The sequence below is a fragment of the Ursus arctos genome, unplaced genomic scaffold (genome assembly GCF_023065955.2).
Source record: "Ursus arctos isolate Adak ecotype North America unplaced genomic scaffold, UrsArc2.0 scaffold_12, whole genome shotgun sequence".
Classification (NCBI taxonomy): Eukaryota; Metazoa; Chordata; class Mammalia; order Carnivora; family Ursidae; genus Ursus; species Ursus arctos.
Window position 1 is genome coordinate 27,647,278 of NW_026622786.1, and position 23,744 is coordinate 27,671,021.

A 23,744-nucleotide genomic window follows, 5' to 3' on the forward strand; every position below is an offset into this window, starting at 1 on the left:
GCATATTAGCAGACAATGGAGAGCAATAGATATGTTATTATGGTAGTGTATACAGTGCTTAAATAATACTTTCATTCATATTTTAAGGCAGAATCCATTAATTGGCATAGCCTGACAGGAAGCTCTTTAGTTGCTCTCCACATACACGAGTTCTGGCACAGTGGATGTTGTTCTCATGAGTAGCTGAGCAGAAGTGTGTTTAGCTTGATTTTGAAAGATGTCTGGGAGTTTGGTCATTGCCTTTCATCAGCTGGATTATGGTTCAAGTCTCTTCTTTGGATGAGAATTTTAAAATCTGAATGATACTACATGAGTAGTTTAGATTGTTTTTAAATGATTTAATTTACAAACAGTGAGATGCACAGATCTTTTTTTCTAAATTTTATTTAAATCTCTATACCCAACGTGAGGCTTGAACTCATCACCCGGAGATCAAGAGTCACATACTCTCCCAACTGAGCCAGCTAGGCGTCCCAAGAGATGTGCAGATCTTAAGGGTATAGTTTGCCCGTATCCCTATTTAAGATCCAGAACAATTCTGTCACCCCAGAAGGTTTTCTCCTGCTTTTTCCCAGTCAACCCCTGGGGCTGAGAAGCCACTTTCTGATTTCTATCACCATAGGTTAATGTTGCTTATATTTATTTTTAAATTTTTGACAAAATGAGTTTATCTCACAATCTCCCACCACATGTTTAATGTGTAGAATTTAGATATTGCCCTAAAAGATCATTATTGCCCAGAAAAGTTTATTTATTTCTAAAATTCAAAAGACAGAATGGAAAGGAGAAAAAAGGTCTTGACATTTTAAGCAGGAAATTTGGGATTTATATTTACTACATCACTAGAGGCATGGCCACCATCACTGGCAACAGCTAGCTTGAGTGTGGTTTAGGACTCTAAAGGGTTAAGGCTCAGAAGGAAGTAGTGACATGGTGGATGATGTGTGTCACAGACAGAGGAGCTCAGGTGACTGCCTAGCCCGAGTATTTGATACCCTTGTAGCGGAAAGAGTAACTGGTGGGGCATTAGGACACTTGGTCCCAGGCCCACTTTGGCTTTTATTTCATTTTAGTCAGTTCCCTTCTGGGCCTCATTCTTTACCTTAAAATGAAAGGATTGTACTAGATACCCTCTCAGTTTCCTTCTGACTTAGTCTAAGATTTTATGAGTGCTATAAATTTCCTTGTAAAAAGTGGAAGGAAAAAAATTATTATGATGTTTCTAAAGGAATAAGAGTGAAAAGGGGCAAGGGGTGTGAAATACTTATTTCCATTTTGAACTGAGTTAAAAAAAAATTATTTCAAACCTGAGCGTTATCTGATTAGCTGTTCTGATACAGTTGGCCTCACAAAATGAATTTGCACTTAATGAAATCCCCTTCGCTTTACAGAGAAAAGTTAATGGTTAAGAGGCCTTTTTTATTACAGCATGTACATCTCTCCTGTAGTCACCTTTGGCTTTCTTATGACTTCCATCACAAAGCACTATTCCTTCTTTACTTCTTTTTTTAAAAAAATAAAATAAATAATCTCTCATGGTTCATTCCCCCTTTCTTCTCCTACCGATTTTCCTGCTTCTTATGTTCATAAATGAGTGAAACCATATGATAACTGTCTTTCTCTGCTTGACTTATTTCACTTAGCATTATCTCCTCCAGTCCCGTCCATGTTGCTGCAAATGTTGTGAAATCGTTCTTTTTGATGGCTGAGTAATAGTCCATTGTATATATGGACCACATCTTCTCAATCCAGTCATCTGTTGAAGGGCATCTCGGCTCCTTCCACAATTTGGCACACAAGTAATGAATCATGGAATTTTACATCAAAAATTTGGAATGTACTGTATGGTGACTAACATAACATAATAAAAAGTTATTATTAAAAAATTAATAAAAAATAAAATAAATAAAAAGAAAAGTGAAAGAAAAACCCACTCTTAGAAGGGATGGCAGCATCAGACCTTAAATCACTAGAGTTATCTGAACAGCCAGGTGCCTTTCTGCTCGGCTTTAAAATGTGTGCACCTGAGTCGTCTGCACCACTCAGCTATCTCTGTACCTCACTTTGCCACCGTAAGATATAAACACAGGTACTTATTGTTCTAGAATGAGTGCTGAATAATAGAACATTTTCATGTTTTCCAAATGGAAATTCCATCTGGTATATAACAGGTACTGTTTATTGAGCACTACACGTGCCAGATGTGGTACCGGGTGCTCGCATCCCTGCCGTATGAGTTGGTAGTGCTGTTGTTCACATTTAGTGGATGAGGAAACTGAGGCGCTGACGCAGGAGGTTACTTGCCCAGAGTTCGCACAACCGAAAAATAGTGGAGCTAGGACTAGAAGCCAGGCCTTACTGATTCCAAAGGCCGAAGTGTTAACCCCTGAACCACATGCCACCATTTCTGGCTCACACCATGGACGCTGTGTTCATTCATTCAGACCAATTAAGAATCAGTTGATACATTACTTTTTCAAATAAATTACATGAAATATCACTCCCCCTAAATACTAGTATAAAATGAAAATAAATCCCAGCAACTCCACTTAAGTACCTGCTTTCATAGCAGATTTAACACTGTTGCAATTGAGTAATAACAGCATATATTTCAAAATTAAATGTCATGTATATCTGTCAAAATATTTTTTAAACAAAACGGATAATAAAAATAGGAAATAATACTATTAAAGAAGTATAATTACAAAATTCTACAAATTAGATTGACTTGGAAAATAAAACAAATTCATATTTACCAGTTTCCTGTTACAGAAATATGTATAGATAAAACCATTGTGAGGATATGGACTGTTTCGTGTCTTAATTGACCTTTTGGATGAGAACAGTAATCTAAAACCTTAGGTTATTTAAAGGAAAAAGTATATGAGTCTGTTTATTGAGTGTATATTAAAATTCATGCTTGTTTCATCCAAGCCAATTATTAAATGAGGAGCTTGTCTTAGAGAGAAGTTTATCAATTCTGTTTGGAGCCCTCAGTCTAACCTCTGTCAATAATTGGAAAGGATAGTTTCTTCTTTTACAACATCATCAAATGCTTTTTAGGTGGTTCTAATATTTCACACATCATATTTTTTAAGAAATAGGCATCTTTGAATAAATGCCATAAATTCATAAGACTACTGTTGAGTTTGAAAAGATAATGGAACCGAAAACAGATCAGTAGTTGCCAGCATCTGGGGGTGGCGCAGGGACTGACTACGAAAGGACTTAAAGGAACTTTTTCTGGGTGAAAAACTGCCCTGTATCTTGATTGTAGTTAGTTGATTGTATGTGTTTGTCAAAACTCAGACCCGTACGCTAAAAAGGATAAGTTTTACTATGGATTAAAATGTCTATCATCGCCAAAAGCGGCACCTTTGGCTTCCAGTAGTCTTATATATGGCATTTCACTATCTTTGAGTGAAAGCGATTTGGTGAGTCATTGCTTACCGCTCTTGACACTAATCACCCCAGTGTTTATAAGGCCTAGAGAAGTGGAGCAAATACTTGAATTGAGTTGACAGCATTTGTCTAAAATTTCTGACCTAAAATGCAGCACCTTTGTATTAAAAATATGGGTCAAGGAGCATCAGTAGCAAAAATGACATTTCATCAAGTGAACTTCCGTTTTTCTCTGTTACCTTGGAAGCAGCAAGTACAGTTAGTCAAATTTGAAATGCCGTATTATGTTTGATTTGTAGACGAGTCTATCCTCAAAGTGGTAGTTTTTAAAAGGATACAGCAAGTGCTCTTAAGAGGATACAGCAAGTGCCTGCTGTGCTACTTTTCCAGTTGGATATCTAATAGGCATCTGAAACTTTCGTAGTCCAAAATAGGAGATATTTCCTACTCTTTCCCCATTTTAGCAAATTTGCTGGAGTGAAATCCCCAGGAGACATCTTTGATTCCTCTTTCCCACACCTTACTTCCTGTGTTCAATAGCAAGTCCTGCCAGCCATGTCTTTGAAATTTATCACCTGTCTGTTTATTTCTGTCCATCTTTACTCCCGCTGTGCCGGCCAGCCCCCACATGGCATGCTCTCCTAACCTGTCTGAATGTGGAAGGAAGTTCATGACCACCTGCAACTTCTTTACCACTTAACAATCAGTGTAAATTTTTTAATGTGATTTAAATTCTGTTACTTCACACTTAAAAATCCTCCAGTGGTTTTCTATGCTGGTAGAGTCCAAACAGTGTAGCCTGTGTGCTCCAGCCCTGACCTGCTTCTTTGACCTCTTCTCCTCCTCTCTTCCCTTAGTTTACATGTGCCAGCCACACCTGCTGCCTTTTAAAAACCAAAACAAACAAACAAAAAAAGCCAGCTGATTCATATCTCAGAGCCTTTGTCCTTGTTATTCTGTGCTTGGGACTCTTTACTCCTGATCTAAACATAACCAGATCCTTTTTGTTCTTTGAGTTCAAATGTTATCTCCTTACAAAGGCCTGAGCCTTTGTAGCACTTCTCCAGCTAATGTCCTCATCCCTCTGTCACATTGTCCTGCTTTATTTTCTTCATAGTACTAATCCCAATAAAAGTTCTCTTTTTAATGTATTTGTTGTCTTCTTATTCCATAAGAAACCGTGCCTGCCTTGTTCACTTTTGGGAAGCTGGTGCCCGGCCCATGGTGACCTCTCAGCACATCTCCTGAATAAACGGTCCAGTCACAGTGCTAGTTACTCAGGGTGCAAACATAAGTGAGACATGGGCCGGGTCCTCAGAGAGCTTATACTCTGGTGGAGGAAACAAATGGGAAAGTAATTGTAATTCAATATGCCAAGTTCCTTAGTGATAGCAAGTGAAAATTGCCATAGGAGTACCAGAAGAGGGGATGTCAGGGGTTCATTCCCAAATATTTGTTGAGGGTCTACTCTGTGCCAGGATTTATACTGTGTGTGAGAGGTATAAAAGTAAGCACAGTAGACAGCAGTCTTGCCTATAGCTGGATGGTTATAGTGTGATCAATCCTCTCTGGGGAGTGGGGTAAGGCTTCAGAGTAGAGATGACATTTAAACAAAGGTGGATAAGAGAAAATTAAAAAAAGTCATTTTAAGAAGAGTGAAAGATCAATAAGTCAGCTGAGAGAATCACATGATGTAAGATGAATCACAAGATTTCAGCATAAAGTTGAAGTCTTTAGACTACACCTTTATTAATTGGCATTTTACATCTAATATTTTATTGTTATTAGAAATTAATAGGACCTGGGAAGAATTCAGTGGAAATAATAAGTAGTCATTTTTACAAAACTAAATATCATAGGTACTGTTAAGATGGCATATTGGGCTTTTTTCTTTATAATCGCCACAAACGGACTTTTCTCGTTGAAATCCCAGTGGTTAATGGAAATAACCACTTAACCATTTTATTGATTCTGACATTGATTCATGAGAATGAATCCACCTAAGAGTCATATTTTTAAAATCTTTTAGAAAAATAACATTTATTGAGGGGTGCCTGGGTGGCTCAGTCAGTTAAGCATCTGACTCTTGATCTCAGCTCAGGTCTCAATCACAAGGTCGTGAGTTCAAGCCCCACATTGAAAAAAAAAATTATTGAGCTATTCCAATATGTCTGGCACTCTCCTAAGTACTTTACATACGTTAACTCATTTAATTTTCCTAACAGTCTTCTGACACAGTACTCTTTATATTCATTCCATAGATGAGGAGCCCAAAGTCCAGAGAGGTCTAAGTAACCAAGGTCACAGAACTAGTCAGTGCAGCTTAACTCCGGTTCTCTTTAGAAATGTATTGGTATCTGCCAGAAGTAGCTAACTTGCTCAATTCAGAACTTAACTGGTCTTTTTTTTTTTAACATCTGTATCGCAGTAGGCACTGAAGGGGATTAATGCAATATAGCCAATGACCTTGGTTAGCTTCAAGAAAAATAAAGAAACAACAGGTAGACATGAACTAGAGAGTAATTCTCCTGGGAAAAAACTATTTAGATCAGAAATTGTTCTTTCATCTGTGCAGCTGCAGCTTGTTCTGCTACTGGAGATTCTTTTAAAAAAAACATTTGAACACATCTTTTTTTTTTTAGCTTTTTTTAACATTTTGAAATAATTACAGATCCCAGGGAGTTGCGGAAATAATACATGGAGGTTCATGTACTCTTTACCCAGCTTCCCTTGGTGGTGACATCATATATAACTGTAGTACAGTGTCAAAGCCAGAAAGTATATATTAGTACAATACTGTTAACCAGACTACAGACCTTACTCTCTTTTCACTGTTTTTTTGTATACATTCATGTGTGGTTGTATGAGTGTGTATGTATAGTTCTCTGCTACTTTATTCGTGTAGTTATTTGTGTAATCACCACCAAAATCAAGATTCAAAACTGTTGTCACTGCAAAAGAACTCCCCGGTGCTTACCCCATCCCTGTCTCCTGGCAGCCACTGATCTGTTTTCCATCTGTACAGTTTGTCATTTCAAAAGTGTTCTAGAAATAAAATCAAATACTGTGAAACTTTTTGAAATTGACCTTTTTTGCTAAGCGTAGTGGTCTTGAGATTTATTCATTTTTTTGCATGTATCGGTAATTCCTTTCTATTGCTGAATAGAATTCCATTGTACAGATGTACCACAGTATGCTTAGCCATTCATGCATTGAAGGACATTTGAATTGTTTTCAGTTTTCTCCTGCTATAAATAAAGTTCCTATGAACATTTATGTGCAGGTTTTTGTGTAAGTATTAAGTTCTCATTTCTGTAGGCAAATGCCCACAAATGAGATTGCTGGGACTGATAGAAGGTTCAAGTTAAATTTTGTAAGAAACTGCCGAACTGTTTTCTGTAGTGGCTATTACCATTTTGCGTCTTACTAGCAGTGTATGAGAAATCCAGTTTCTCTGCATTCTCTCCAGGTTTTGATATTATCACTATTTCATAAGTGTGTAGTGATATGCCATTGTGGTTTTAATTTGTATTTTCCTAGTTGCCAGAATGTCGAATATCTTTTCATGTGCTTGTCATTAATATTCCTTCTTCACCGAGAGGTCTGTTCATGTCTTTTTGCCCATTTTCTAACTGAATTGTTTTACTTTTGAGTTTCGAGAGTTCTTGTCTATATTCTAGATATAAGGCTTTTGTGCAATATTGTGGTTTACAAATATTTTCTTCCAGGTCATAGCTTCTCTTTTCATCTTCCTAACAGGGAGTTTCACAGAGCAGAAGTTTTTATTTTGATGAAGTCTCATTTATCAATTTTTTATTTTGGTCGTCACGTCTAAGAACTCAGGTGAAGAGTTCTAGATTCCACCTAGCCTTAGATTCCAAAGATTTCCTCATTTTTTTCCCAAAAGTTTTATAGTTTTATGTTTTACTTTTGAATACCATAGATCATTTTGAATCAATTTTTGTATAAAATATAAGGTCTAGATGAAGGCTCATTTTCCAATAGATGTCCAGCATGGTCTGTTAAAAAAAAAAAAAAATTCCTTCCTCCATGGAATTGCTTTTGCCTCTTAGTCAAAAATCAGTTGGGAATTAAAAAAAAAAAAAAACAGTTTGGTGTGTTTATGTTTATCTGTTCCTGGAATCTCTGTTTCATTGATCTCTGTGTCTGTCCCTCTGCCAGTACCACATTGTTATGAATGAAAAAGCTGTATGTAGTACATCTTAACTTCAAGTCAAATGATTTTTCCCATTTTATTCTTCTTTTTAAAAATTGCTTTAGCTATTCTAGTTCCTTTGCCTTTTTATGTAAATCTTGGAATAAACTTGTCTATATGTACAACAAAATTTTGCTGGGATTTTGACAGGAATTACATCATATGTATGAATTAGTTTTGGGGAAATTGGCATCTCTACTATATTGAATCACCAGTCCATAGCCATGGTATGTCTCTCCATTTAATTTAGGTCTTCTTTTATTTCTTTCACCATCATCGTGTGATTTTCCGTATATAAACACATGCATATTTTTTTAATTGATACCTTGGTATTTCACTCTTTTGAAATGATTGTAAATTATAAATGGTATTATGTTTTTAATTTTCGTTTCTACATGTTTGTTGCTAACATATAGAAATACAACTGATCTTTGTTTTTTATCTCATATCCTGTGATCTTGCTTATTAAATTCTAGGAATTTTAAAAATAGATTTCCTGGGACTTTCTAGACAATCATGTATTCTGCAAATAGGGAAAGTTTTTTCTTTCCAACCAGTATATCATTTGTTTCCTTTTCTTGCCTTATTGCACTGGCTAGGATTTCTAGTATCATATTGAATAAGAGTGGTGAGAACAGGCATCTTTGTCTTGTTCCAGGTTTTAGGAGAAATGCATTCACTCTTTTACCACTAAGGAAGACGTCAACTGTGGGTTTTTTGTAGATGTTCTTTGTCAGGTTGAGAAAGCTTCCCTTCTGTATTAGTCCGGGATCTCCAGAAAAACTGAACCAGAGCCAATGGTACAGGATTTTACTCAGCCTTTTTGTTCTGTTCAGGTCTTCAATTGATTGAATGAGGACCATCCACATTGGTAGGGAGAGCAATCTGCTTTACTTAGTCTGCCCATTCAGATATTAATTTCACCCCAAAATACTCACACAGACATACCCAGAATGATGTTTGACCAAACGTCTGGACCCCTCATTGCCCAGTCAACTTGACACGTAGTATTAACCATCAACCTCTGTTCCTAATTTGCCAAAAATGAAAAAATTAATGTCATTAATGACAGAATGAATTTTGTCAGGTCTTTTTGCATCAATTAATACATGATATCGTGTGATTTTTCTTTAGCCTATTAATATTGTGCATTATATTGATTGATTTTCAAATATTGAAACACACTTGAATTCCTGGAATAAATCTCACCTGATCATGATGTATAATTCTTTTACTATATACCTGGATTTGACTTGCTAGTAATTTGTTGAGAATTTTTATAATGATAGTCATGAGGGGTATTCGTCTTTAGTTTTCTATATCGGACTCTCTTTGTCCCATTTTGGTCTTGAGATAATACTAGGCTTATAAAATGATTGAGAAGTGCTTCACCCTCTTTGTTTTCAGAAGATTGTTTAGAATTGATGTTAATTCCCCATTGTTAATCCCCCATGATGTAAAATTCCCCATTAAGCCACCTGGTCCTGAAGATTTCTTTTTCAGGAGCTTTTTAGTTGTGAATTATATTTCTTTAATAGTCATAAGATTATTCAGACTATCTGTCTCATATTAGGTGAATTTTGGTAGTTTGTGATTTTCAAGGAATTGTTCCATTTCATCTAAATTATTATGTACATAGAATTGTTTGTGGTATTCCCTTATTGTCGTCCCTTATTGTCTTTTCTTTTTTCTTTAACAGCTTTAGGATCTATAGTTATAGCCTCTGTTTCTTTCTTGATATTGGCATAGTCTGTCTTCTTTCTCTTTTTACATTTGTCATTCTTGCTAAAGATTTATCAATTTTGTTGATGTTTTTAAAGAAACAGCTCTGGGGCACCTTGGTGGCTCAGTTGGTTAGCTTCTGCCTTTAGCTCAGGTCATGATCCCAGGGTCCTGGGATCGAGCCCCTCATTAGGCTCCCTGCTCAGTGAGGAGCCTGCTTCTCCCTTACCCTTTCCCCCTGCCCACTCATGCTCTCTCTCGCTCACTCTCTCTCTCAAATAAATAAATAAAATCTTTAAAAAAAGAAAGAAAGAAAGAATCAGCTCTTTTTACATTTATTTTCTCTGCTCTTTATTATTTCCTTTCTTCTGGTTGCTTTGAGTTCATTTTGTTCTTCTTTTGGTTTCTTAAGGTAGGGGCTTAGACTATTGATTTAAGACCTTTCCTCTTTTCTAATATAAGCGTATAGTGCTACTAATTTCTCTTTCAGCACTGTTTTACCTTCATCTTACAAATGTGGATATGTTGCATTTTCATTTTATTTGATTCCAAGTATTTTTTTTTACATCCTTTGAGACTTCTTTGACCCACAGATTTAGAGTGCTTTGCTTAATTTCTAAGTATTGGAGATTTTTTCCCCTATTATCTTTCTGTTATTGATTTCTAGTTGGATCCCATTGTGGTCAGGAAACATGCTCTGTTTTTAAATATATCGAGGTTTGTTTCATGATCCAGGATGCAATCTATCTTGGTGAGCATTCCATGGGCACTTGAATAGTATGTGTATTCTGTTGTTGTGTGGAGTGTTTTAGAATTGTTTGTTACATGCTGTTGGTGGGCAATGTGATTGAGTTCTTCTATATCTTTGTTGATTTTCTGTTTAATACATCTACTGATAGCCACTGGAGACATGGAACACTTTGTTGGCCCTTCTAAAACTATGGCTAAGTAGTCCTGTTGATCTTGGCCCTTCATAATCTGTTTTATGCCCTTTTCCCCCTACTGTGATAGACATGTTGATCTCTCAGGAATATGAACTCTTTGTAGTTCACTGTTCGCATCTTGAAACCCAAAGATTTCTTCACTGTTGTGTCTTCTATAGTTTCTTCTAAAGGTAGGAGTCTTTGAGTCAGTCTTTGAGTGAGTAGACTGATCTCGTGCTCTCTTGAAAATGTACTCCTGATAAGAAATTAGTTTGTTTTAAGGAGAAGAAGAGAAAGTTGAATTTGAGAGATTGCTAATCATTAAGCTACAGTAAGAGGACTGCTTATTTTGGGGGAAAAAGATCTGTACAGTTCTCGAGGGCTGTGTATTTTTGTGTTTCCCATGGTCCCTTCCTAGAAGAGTGCCTTCCACATATTTGTGGAATGACTTAAAAATAAATGAATGAATACTGGATGATGTGAGTCATCACAAAAACAAAGACACCCACTCCCTAAACTGGTACTCTTCTCAGGCTTTATTGAGAGTCTGAAAAACCAGAAGGGTTTCCCGAGTCCGCAGTGTTTGATTACTGGCTTCATGCCAACCTGACTGTTGTTAAATACTCAAGGAAAGAGCTCTGCATACGAAAATGAAACCTAATTTAATTTTTAATCAAGTAAAAAACAAATTTCAGATTCTACATGTATAACAAATTGGAAAGAAATGGACCATTTCAGCCTGATACTCTGCCTTTTTGCCTGAAGCTGAAGCTCGTTTAATTCACCATGACAAATTCAGATGTATTTATTACATGTATACTCATGCTTTGTATGAAAGAAGGCCATTATTTTACTTAGTCATTTTTTCCCATGTTCCATACCCAGTTTGAGCTGTGAAATAGTCTAAGTTCAGTAGCAAATTGATGACATAGAGAGTGGGTTATTGTCCATAAATGGGATACTGTGATTTTTTTTCATTAGATATTTTCTGTGGTGAGCCACAAACTGGGTGGCACTGGGATTACCACTGTTTGCATAGTATATAAAATTTTTATTGGCCTATTGATTGACATGTGTTTGGATCATTAAGAAGAGTCAATTAACTTCTTGTTGATATGCCAGAATTCTTACAGGAACTTTCTTTTTCCCCTGAATTGCTGTTTGGTTCTCTTTATATAACGACCTTCATCTGGTATTATATTTTTTGGTGATCAAAAACCTTTCTAACATGTTCAAAGGAAACCTAGCTGGACAAAGAGAAAGTCAGCTGACTCAAGATGCCTATCTATAAATGGAGTTAAGTGAGAATAAGGTTTTTCCAGCCAAATCAAATAAGAAATGATTAGACCACAATTGTCTACTGCTTCATGTTTTCCAAGATTAATGAAATCATACTTGGGAGACATTTGTTTAAATTTGTCCAGGTCCTGTACCTCTGTTAACCAGTCCTCTGTAACACATTAAAATAATGTCAGTGTTCCTTTTACCCAGCTTATATTTCTTCTCGGTACATGCATTGTAAACTTAGCAGCATTCATAAAGACAGAGAAGAACCAACTGTATATCGTACGTGCATTTAGCAAGTCTGATGATGGCCAGAGTCCACTGTGAGAAGTGGTTCCATGTGAAAATCCTCCCACATATCTGGTTTCTTATGACTGACAGGCTGCCTTTCCCAGCTGCATGGTGAAATTACCAGCTGTGCCACTGACACATTGGCCGGGTGACAACCCGTAGCTGCTTCCATCCACAAATGAGGTATTTAATTTAAATGTTAAGACTTCTGTTTCACATTTTGAGTGACCTCAGAACAAAATCTGGGTCAGAGTTAGGCTGTATATAATCAGAGATTACTTTGAGTTGTTTTTATTTTTCTCCACTTTGGGGGACTCTCCAAAGCTTGAAAATGATTTTTCTTTCCTTTCTAAATTGATCCTTTTTCCACTTGGCAAACGTTACGTTTTTCCTGTCTGCAGAAGCCAGCGTGGCTTTGCCTACCGGTCTTCTCTCTTGTTTCACTTTGCCTGCGTCACTGTCTGAGTTGTCCCTGTTCCAGCCCATCACAGGCACATGGGAGCTCCAGGCCTGGTGGGGCCTCTTCCTTTCAGGGTGAAGGCTAGCATGTTTTCCTAAGGATAACAATGTGACTACAGTGAAAACAAAAATGAACGTTGAAGGAAAAGGAATTCAGTTGTGAGAGGATGAGAAAAGGAAGCGTGATGAAAACAAAGCTGTTTCCAAAGAAAGGACTCATGTGTGGTCAGAGGCAGTGAACTTGGAGAGCCCGGGCCTTGTGGGAAAGGGTGGTGGGAGGCGCTGGGGGCCAAGTAAGAACAGAGGGGTGGGATAAAGAGAAAGGAAATCTTTGAAATGATTTTCAATTAAATATGTGATTCCTAGAGCCAGTCCCAGTTTCACAGCCTCTCAAGGGCCTACTTTAAAGTTTCAAATGAATCCGGATAGCTCTATTTTTATAGCATCTGAAAATCAATAAAGTGCCGTTTTTGGTTAGCATTTTAAAAATCTCCCTTTGGTCTGAGGGAAAAGGAAAAGAAGGAAACACAGAGAACACAAATAACTGAGTAGGGGATGGGAGTGCTTAGTTAGGAAGGCCGTGGCAAGTCAAGTGCGTGCATTACAGATTTGGAGATGACTAGAACCAGAGCCGGTGTGGAAACAGCTTGGAGAACTTTTGGAAATGAACACAGACCATGAACTCCTTGAGGAAGAGTAAGGTGTGTTACTCATCTTGGCAATCCCAGCACCTAGTAAAGAGAAGTTGGGGAGGAGGGATGTAGGAAGGAAAGAGGCAGAGAAACTATTAAAACTTAGTGATGACTGCTTAGAGCTTACTTAAGTAGGATAGAAAAAATAAAATGGAAAAAAAAAAAGCATTGCAGAACTGCTCCTTGGTTAACTTCTGTACCCACTGAATTAATCCCTGGAATTCATCTAAGGATTTTTTGATAGTGTGCTTCTGAAGTGTTAAATGTTGCCTTTGTCAAAGAAAGCAAAAGGAAATGGCCAGTTTCTCATTCATCTTAAGCAGAATACTGTTACTTTAAAAACAGTAACTTTACTGTTACTCTATTTTTTTTATTGAGGTGAAATTCACACAACATAAAATTAACCATTTTCAAGTGTGCAAGTCAGTGGCACTGAGTACATTCACAGTGTTGTGCAGCCATCGCCTGTATTAGGTTCCAAAACATTTTCACAAACAGTTGCTTTACTTTATTGCCCGAGTGTCTTGGAACCACTTAAGGCTTTTTTCTTTATAAGCAAGAGACAGAGAGAGACACACACACACACATACATGTATACATACCTAGGCAATGTTTTGTAACAGCCTCTGGACACTAAATGCCATCCTCTTCATAGTCTGTCTTTTGGATTTCTCATTTCCCTCCCCACAAATCAGTGGGTAAAACTACCTTTTCAGGCTAGCATTTCCTCTTTGGCAGTTGCTCTTTGGCGATTTCTTTTTCTCCTGACCTCCTGGTATAATCCTTATTTTTTGTAGCATGAATACAGTGAGGCCACCTGGTCATGGATTTCTTTTCCTTTTTTTTTTTTTTTTTTTTAAGATTCATTTATTTGAGAGAGAGTGAGCGAGCATGGTTGTGGGGGTGGTCAGGGAGGGGCAGAGGGAGAGGGAGAGAGAGAATCTCAAGCAGACATCCTGCTGAGTGCAGAGCCTGACTCTGGGCTCCATCCCACAACCCTGAGATCATGGCCAGAGCCAGAATCAAGGGTTGAATGCTTAACTAACTGAGACACCCAGGTGCCCCTGGATTTCTTTTCTAGTGTTAGACATGTATGAAGTTAAATCAGCTGTAGGAAACTGATTACTTCTCTATATAGAGCATGAGATTTAAGATTCTGCTTACACCAGGACAGCATTTTATAGGAGATGTAAGCCACGTGTTTCTCGCTTTCCGTGGAGCCTTTCTCACAGGGTCAGAACAAACTCTGGTTTTCTCTAAGGCATGGTGGCAAATAATTATAAAAATAGTCTTCAAAAGGACCTTCTAATCAGGGTTGAGGAAACTATGATTATCCTAGGTTTACTGAGGGGAATGAGTAAACACCTTACAAATTTCAAACATTGTTGTGGCTTACAGAAAAAGATATTTTAGCGTTATTGTTTAGAGGGGTGGAAAAAGGGTTGGCTTCCAAACAGGTTAGAGAGCTTGCACTGATATCACACACGCTTAAAAATAGCAAGAAGTTCCCTGCTGATGAGACCTTCGAATTACAGAAAGAACATGTTGTGACTGATCATTCCTTTTAAGAAATGGGAATACCAGATTTATAAGTTTCATATGTTTATGATGTCAAGATTTCCATATTCTGTCATAAAGAATGAAGTCTGCAGCGGGATCAGCTGTAGAATTGTTTGCAGCAAATTCCGTTTGTTAGCGGAATACCATTTTGCGTTCTTGGTCTTCCTGATTTCACGTTTAAGCCATTTATACAAATCTTTGACAATGCAATTTTTAAAAATGTTTATAGCTGACGGTGAAAACAGGTTTGCTTTTATGGACCAAATAATTTTGTTTCTGAGAAGACAGGTGTCACATGCTCAGGTTAATTGTGTCCACATCTTCAAAGCTCCAGATGCTCTTTTTCAAAAGATTTGCTTACACAATATGGGATTTTGTAGATAAGTCTTGTTAGTGGAGGCAGCGCCCAGAGCTCAGGGGACTGGATCTGGTGCTGTTTTACTATTCCTAAGCCAACTTCCCTGTTTCAGCTTTTCAAGAAGCCATGATTCACCTCTGTGAAGTCACATGGAAAGAAAAAAGTCCTCACTGCTCCCTGTCGAAGGAAGACGGAATTGGCGGAATTGGGGTGGGATGGGCACTGAGAGTCCGTGGAGGTGTGGCGTTCCCTCCCCTCTATGGGAACTGGGCAGGGCCTCTATGTGGCCAGCTGCCAATCTTCAGGTCACACAAGAAGAGTTCCCCATTTTTTTTTAAATAGGTTTCATCAAGAACTCCCCCTATTTGTGTTACATTTTTTCTTTAAATTTCCATATTATTGTTTTCTCTGGTCTGCATCCATTTGTCATACCTTAGTTGTGGTATGGGAGAAAAAAGCACTGTACTGGGAATCGGGAGGTTTGGTTTACTCTCAGCTTTGTGAATAATTAGGTGTGTGACTTGAAGCTAATCAGTTAGTCCTCTGAGCCTAGCTTCTCCTCCCTATCAGATGGGAATGATAAAAAGAACAGTAGAAGGAGCACAGATGTCAGGTCTGCTTGCTTTTAAACAGGCCCCTCTCTCTGCCAGGAAGGTGATTTCCCTACCATTCAAAACCACTAACTCCTGCTCGCCTCCTGCCAGAATGACTTAACGTTCCTTGCACCACTGGCACCTCAGAGGGTCATAGATGGAGTGGAAGCCCTTAAAATTAGGGTGGTGACTTAGCTCTTAGGGTTTGTCTGGGGTTCCTTGTGGTTCACTTAAGGAACACCTCTTAGCACATACATGCGTCCAAAAGCTCGGTTGCGCGCCTCCCTCCTGCCCTACCAAATAGCCTTCTCTTTTCTGTCTCTTTTCATACTTTGACCGTTCTGTCTTTCTTCCTTTCCCTCATTCACACTCCCGACCTCCCGTTGGGATCACGGTGAAGCCACAGTTCTCATCTTCCCCTTGATATCCTCTCCCACTTCGCTTTCTTTACGAAGACCCTGGGGTTTGGCCTCTTAACCTCTACTCTTGGGCAGCTGCTTTGATCAGCTTCTACTGCAGGAACTATTCTTTTCCCTCGGGTCTCTTGAGAAATAGAACTCAGTTTTAATTTTTGACAATTCTCTCCATTTTTTCTGTCCCTGGACCCAGCACACTCACCTTTGTTGTAAGGGCTTTCTTGCTGTTGGCTATAGGAAGCAGATAGGTGTTGACAAAAAATATAAGCATTATTGAGGGGGGCGGCGCCTGGCTGGCTCAGGCGGTAGAGCATATGACTCTCAGTCTCGGGTTCATGAGTTCAAGGCCCATGTTGGAGGTAGAGGTTACTTTAAAAAAAATTTTTTTAAATTTATAAGCATTATGGGAGTTAGATGTGTAAGAGTTTATGGATTATTGGTGGACTTCATTCAAATATAAATTGGATAAGTTCTTTCTGGTGCCTTTTCTTTGTCTATTTCAGTGAGCTCTTTTTTTATTTCTAAGACAAGCACTCCTTAAGCCTCCTAACTTTTCTTTTTTAATCAGCTAATTCTGAAGCAGACTGATGTTCCTTGGGCCACATGTGGATACAAACATGTGTCGTCTTATTCATATAGTTAGTTGGTCAGTATTTGAACCACTTAGTTGATCAGTGTATTTCACAAAAAAAACACATTTCTGGCTCTTTTGGAAAAATTGGAGGGGAGGATATTAGCCAGAGCTGAGTAGTGACGTCCCCATCCAGGATACATGCTCTCTCTGGTCTTACCTCCGATTCACTGAGGTGGGTTCCATGAGGGGACCACGTTTGTGTCCAGCCTTCGCACTTTTTCCTGAGGACCTTAATGGGTGGTAGCAGTGGGAAGGGGGGCCTTGTCGGTCTCATACGCATCATGGAGGACTAGATGCGGTCCATGTAAGTGAAGACAGTAGGCTTATTGTGCGCAGTAGCAGGGCAGACCTGCTATCCCTGAGCCCTTCCTGTTTCAAGTCCTAGAGCCGCCACTGCTGATGTGGCAGGATGGTTAATATTTACTAGATTACTTATTATTATCTCTGTGGATCTCTAGATACAAAGATGAATGTAGATCCTCATATTCTCCTTCCTCAGTCCAGTAAGTCATCCCCTGGTGGGGAATCCACTTGTACACTTTGAACCATAAACAGATAATACCTTAGCAATAATTTAATCTCACACACTTTGTTTTTAATTTTTAAATATTTTTTAGAGAGAGAGAGAAGGGGGGCAGGAGGGTGGAGCAAGAGGGAGAGAGAGAACCCCAAGCAGGCTCCACACTCAGCAGGGAGCCTGATACGGGACTTGATCTTCTGACCCCGAGATCATGACCTGAGCCAAAATCAACAGTTGGACGCTCAACCAGCTGAGCCACCCAGGTGCCCCCCGCCACCCAGGTGCCCCCCCCCCCACTTCTTTTTAAAACTTAGATAATAGGGGGCGCCTGGGTGGCACAGCGGTTAAGCGTCTGCCTTTGGCTCAGGGCGTGATCCCGGCGTTATGGGATCGAGCCCCACATCAGGCTCCTCCACTGTGAGCCTGCTTCTTCCTCTCCCACTCCCCCTGCTTGTGTTCCCTCTCTCGCTGGCTGTCTCTATCTCTGTCGAATAAATAAATAAAATCTTATAAAAAAAAAAAAGAAAAAGAAAACTTAGATAATAGAGTCAAGAGGGGGGATGCATTATCCAGAGTCCTAGGACTAATAGCAAAGCATGAACAAAAAAACCAGTTCTGACTCCCAGCTCCAGGCTCAGCTCTGTGTCACACTACAAATGAAACAGATTTCTCTTCCCTCTAAGGGTAACCAAGTATATACTCTTAACCTAGAACAGAGGAAATGGGCTTGGGCAACACGCATACTGGGGTTCAGAATCTAGGTCTGCCATTCTGATATTTGGGCAAACTTAAGTGAGCTGTTTAATCTCCATAAACTTGCTTTTCTTCATCCGTAGAACAGGGACCATAGTGTCTACTTGATGGTCTATGTGAACAAAACTAAGGATGCCCACAAGGGGCCTCCGTGGTAGGTTCCTAGGTCTTCCTCTGTCCCCTTTGTCACTAGGTTAAGTATTCTCTTCCCAAAATTGAGAAGCTAACAAAGAGTTAATGTTTTTAAATTTAAGCCAAGGAATGTCTGCACAGTGCCCAGCTTGGATGATGTGGTATGCCTAACTGTTTTCATGTTGATTTTCATGCCACGGTGAGCCCCTTCAGGCATGAAAACAACCAAGGATTATTTGCTCCTCTGTTCTTTCTTTTTTGGCTCTCTTGTTGTATTTTCATCACAGTCTCCAGCCCTTCCAAAAGCAGCCTGTCAGGATTTACCAATGAATCTCAGCTTTCTCCTGCGGCCACTGTTCAAGGGCATCCCTCTGAATCTGCCCCCCTCAAGGAAGAGCTCATCGGCATGGGCCTGATTCTCAGTTACGTAACTCATTTCCTCATTTTCTAGAAGCTTCTTCTGAGCTTTGCTTTGCACTATCACTCCATCTAGATCTTTCCCTTCTGTGAACTCCTCTTCAGCTTCTAAGTTAACATTTAATTTTTCTCTAGTCATCTTAGCTCCATTACTTTTCTCCTTCCCCAGATGAGATTATGAGCACTTTAAGGTCGAAAAACTAAGTCTTCTGGCTTTACCGTTATCCAGTACGGAGTTTAGCAATGTGTCAGGAGCTTAGCGAGGTTTCTGATTAGTAACTGCCTTGTAGGGAACTGGAACACACCATGACGGAAATTGGCAGCTCCTGATCCCAGCTCCCACCAGAACACTGCATTATCTTCCTCCTTGGTCAGCTAAGTATCTCCTCCTTAACTACCACCCTCTTGTCCCTCTTGATCCCACTGTAGGTGAATGGAGTTCAGGGACCCCTTGAACTGCTTCCTGGTTCATCTTTATTACTGGGACTCCCTCCTTCCCTACTAGCCAGGTGTGCCATGTCCTCCTCCTTGTCAGAGAGCACAGGAACTTGGACCTCCCCTCCTCTAAGAGTGCCATGGCAAGTTTAAAACTGTGCTCAGCTCCCTTCAGATTGAAAAGGATTAGGAAACATAACCAAGCCTTAGGAACTCAGGTCTTCCTTCACTGCCATTCTGCCAAAATGCCCACTTGATTCCTAAGGAAAATGTTATTCACTGAATCATTTTTTATTCTTTAAGAGAATCTGCAGCCATCAACGTCGAATTGCTTTCTGTTGCCATTTCCTTAGATGACAAGACCTAGATATCCAGGATTCTACTGATTATAATCTGAATGTCTATCCTTTGAAATCATTTATTTCTGAATTCGTTACTTATTTTATAAAGTTGTTATTATTTACAGATGGTTATAATTATTTGTAAATAAATTATTCACAAATTTGTTACTATGTTTCATTGAATAACTGCTGTGAGCTGGGCACCGTGGATGGTGGAGATGACTATGAAACATGGATGGCATTTATGTAAAGAGGAGTATAGAATCTAGGAGATGGGGGCACCTGGGTGGCCAAGTTGGTTAAACATCCAACTCTTGGATTCTGCTCAGATCATGATCTCATGGGTCGTGGGATTGAGCTCCGCTTTGGGCTCCCTACTCAGTGGGGTGTCTGCTTCCCACATCTCCCTCTCCCTCTGCCCTCTCCCTGCTCGCTTGCGTGTGCTCTCTCTCTCAAATAAACAAATAAATAAATCTTTAAAAAAAAGAAAAAAGAATTTAGGAGACAGGCATGGCCCCAAGTCCAAGGCTACGAAGGAGGAATCATGTGGACTGGGAACTGAACTGATTTGCCTCAAGGTTCAAGCCAGAAACACCAGTGTGATTATTTAGAGGTGTTTTAAATCCCAGGCCATCTTTTGGAGGTGAGAGCAGGTTAATGAGCCGTTATTCCATTATTCCCAGCTGCACAGACTACATAGTGAAGACTATGGCATGAGGTTCAGGATGTCTGTCAGAATGATTTCAGAGGCAGGAGCAGCAAATGTGCTTCAAAAAACCCAGAACAAATAGCCCTTTAGGTCAGTTTTTAAATCAATAGCGGATCGGGCACCACAAGTGGAAGCCTGTTTCGCAGCCAAACAGTGAACAATCCGCAAAGTCCAGGCTCCCACAGTCTCTGGGGAGTAATTAGAACTTGTTCAGTAATTAGCTAATTTGGATTTCTGAGAATGATTCTAAACACAAAATGATAAAAGTTGGGTAAAGTAAACTAACCATGGGTTCATAATTGAATCACATAATTCAGAGATTCATAAAGTTAAAAGTGCTGGAGGGTATTTTTGTTTTTTTGTTTTGTTTTGTTTTTTTAAGGAAAAGTTATTTAAAAGCAATGCTATTAAAATAAAAATAACTCCTGGCTAAAAATATATGGTAAAACATTTATCTCACTAGGGACCTGAAAAAAGTTAAGTATCCAAGTTGGAGTCTAGCCCTCATTAGAGCACTAAATTAGTTTTGGAACTCTGAAGTCATTATTTGATTTCTTTTGTCTGCATAGCCAGTTCAGATTTGGGGGATTGTTTGCTTTATTTGTTGGCAAAACACTGTAAACATCCAGGTTCTGGTTTCTGTGTTTTTATTATAAAGCACAGGAAAATTACTTTCATCAAAAGAAATGAAGGGTTAGAATAAATTGTAAGTAAACAAGAGTTGGGGTCAAGTTCAAATACGGCCTGCTATTTATCCTACACTGGAAAAATGAGACAATTCTATAGTACACGTATAGCAACCCTAATACTTGTAATGAAAGGGAAAGATTCTTCTGGATTGTTTGCTTAAATTTGTTTTGTTGTTTAATCAACAGTGCAGACACAAGAAAGGGTTGAACAATATCTTACCAGATGATACTTTTCCTGTGATATCATTTTTGATCTTTAAGTTTCCTTCCAGCTTTAGGAGTCTTTGATTCTTTTTCTTTTTTTTTTTTTTTTAAGGTTTTATGTATTTATTTGACGGAGAGAAAGAGAGAGAGTGAGCACAAGCAAGGGGAGCGGGAGAGGGAGAAACAGGCTCCCCGCTAAGCAGAGATCCTGATGCGGGGCTCGATCCCAGAACCCTGGGATCATGATCTGAGCCAAAGGCAGACGCTTAACCAACTGAGCCACCCAGGTGTCCCAAGAGTCTTTGATTCTTGGTTCTAAAGTGATGTACTAGGAAATTCCATCAAAGCAGTGCAGCTTGGAACAGGCCTAGTTGGCCCTGGAACATAGATGTTCTCAGGAGGGGAACCCAGTATATGATGATACAGTATGTGACTAACTTATAGAATATTGCCTGACTAGAGATACCGCAGAACTTCCCCTAACACTGCCAACACACCCTCGGGGACCACCAAATCTGGCATTTGTATGTCTTAGTAACAAATATGGAGAACTAATTATTACTTAATGAGCAACAAAATCTTACTGAGCTCTCTCCTACACTAACATGGTAGCTTACTCTAATAAGAGAAAATGACTATAAAATAGTTCATAAAAGTTTAGTTCCAACTCCACTTCTGATTGAGTTTGATGGTATTTCCCTAAACTAGAGATTTGGGATTACTGTGACATTCACCAAAAGATCCAAATCATGTTTACATGAAAGTTCATATGATGAAACAATAATTAAAATAAGTTGGGTTAAATGTTTTCATTATTTTTACTTTTTATCACTTTTATTCTTTGAAAGTGAAGACTGAAACAATCAGATTTAGTTTTTGAATTTCAATGATAAGGAATGATAGAGAATCTTAATCCTGTTTTATATGGAAGTAATTGGGATCTGTAAGTTTCTAGGCTAATTTAGATGCCCGCACCATCCCTCATTCTTTTCTGAGTGGGTTTTCTGATCATAGTGTGGCCAGATCAGCACACAGTATTCTAAATATATGATCAAAACAATTCGTCTGACTTTATTCAGTTACTTTGTTTATTTAATGAAGAACTTTGTTTTTATTTCTGCTAGGCCCTGTTGGAATTTGAGTTCTATCTTCCAAATTTGTACAACTTTTCACTAAATATGGAATGATATTCTGATATTTTTTTTGCTTCCAGTCAGCAAGAACTTCCTTTTCTTTGTAGAACTTAGAATAGCAAAGAGAACTAACTCATCCTCGTTTTATTTTCCAAATCCATAATATACAAATGAGTGGCTAGTGGCTACCTTAGCTAATAGATAGCTAATAGAAATACCAGTATACTAGCTTGTTTCTTTCTCTCATGTTTTTAATAGACTTCATTTTTTAGAGCAGTTTTAGGTTTATAGCAAAATTCAGCAGGAAGCCCCAGAAATTTCCTTTGTACCCTCTGCCCCCGCACAGGCATAGCTTCTCTCATTATCAGTGTCCCCCACCAGAATGGTACGTTTGTTACAACTGATGAACCTACACTGATACATCATTATCACCCACAGTCCAGAGTTTACATTATCTTTCACTCGTGGTGTTGTACATTCTGTAGGTTTTGACAAATGTATAATGACACGTATCCAGCATTTTAATGTCATACAGGATAGTTTCACTGCCTTAAACATATGCTGTGCTCTGCTTATTTATACTTAGTCCGTATGTACCCATTTTTATGGGTTGTCTTATTTGCATTTCCCAAATGACATATGATGTGGAGCATCTTTTCATATGCTTATTTGCCATCTATCTGTCTTCTTTGATGAAGTGTCTGTTAAGATCTTTGGTCCATTTCTTCTTTAAAAAAAAATATTTATTTATGGGAAGGTGGACAGCACTAGCAGGAGGGGCAGAGAAAGAGGGAGAGAGAATCTCAAGCAGACTCTACTGAGCATGGAGCCTGAAGTGGGGCTTGATCCCAGGACCCCGAGATCATGACCTGAGCTGAAACCAAGAGTCAGATGCTTAACCAACTGCACCACCCAGGCACCACTGGTCCATTTCTTCATTGGTTTGTTCATTTTCGTATTGTTGAGTTTTAAAAGTTTTTTGTATATTTTTGGCCCCCAGTTTTTTACCAGATACGTTTTTTGTAAATATTTTTTCCCAGTCTCTGGCTTCTCTTTTCATTCTCTTGACAATGTCTTTTGAAGAACAGAAATTTTTTATTTTATTGAAGTCCTGCTTATCAGTTTTTTCTTTCATAGATCATACCTTTGTTGTTCTCTCTAAAAAGTCACCAACAAACCCAAGGTCACCTAGATTTTCTCCTATGTTATCTTCTAGGAATTTCATAGTTTTGCATTTTACATTTAGGTCTATAATACATTTTGAGTTAGTTATTATGAAGGGTGTAAGATCTGTATCAAGATTCTTTTTTTTTGTATGTGGATATCCAGTTGTTGAAAAGACTGTCTTTGCTCCATTGTGTTGCCTTTGCTCTTTTGTCAGATATCAGTTGACCCTGTTTATGTGGCTATATTTCTGGCTCTCTGATCTGTTCTTTTAATCTATGTGTCTCTTCTTTCACCAATACCACACTGTCTTGATTACTATAGTTTTATAGTAAATCTTGAAGTTGGGTAGTGTTAGGCTTCCAGCTTTGTTCTTCTTCAAGATTGTGATGGCTATTCTGTATCTTTTGCTTCTATATTTAAACTTTAAAATTGATTTGTTGATATCCATAAAATAATTTTCTGGGATTTTGACTGGGATTTCTTTGAATCTGTAGATCAGATTGGGAAGAATTGACATCTTGACCATATCAAGTTTTCCTATCCATGAACATGGAATATCTCTCCATTTATTTAGTTCTCCTTTGACTTTGTTCATCAGAGTTTTGTAGTTTTCTTCATATAGACAGTTCTGTACATATTTTGTTAGATTTATACCTAAGAATTTCATTGTTTGGGTGCTGATATAAATGGTAAT

At 38.6% G+C, this 23,744-nt stretch overlaps 1 protein-coding gene across 2 annotated transcripts in view; it reads left to right on the forward strand.

Moving 5' to 3' along the window:
* The window catches only part of ALG14 (ALG14 UDP-N-acetylglucosaminyltransferase subunit), a 108,858-nt gene that overhangs the window by 32,791 nt on the left and 52,323 nt on the right, over nucleotides 1-23,744 (forward strand). The gene's annotated exons all lie outside the window — the stretch shown is intronic.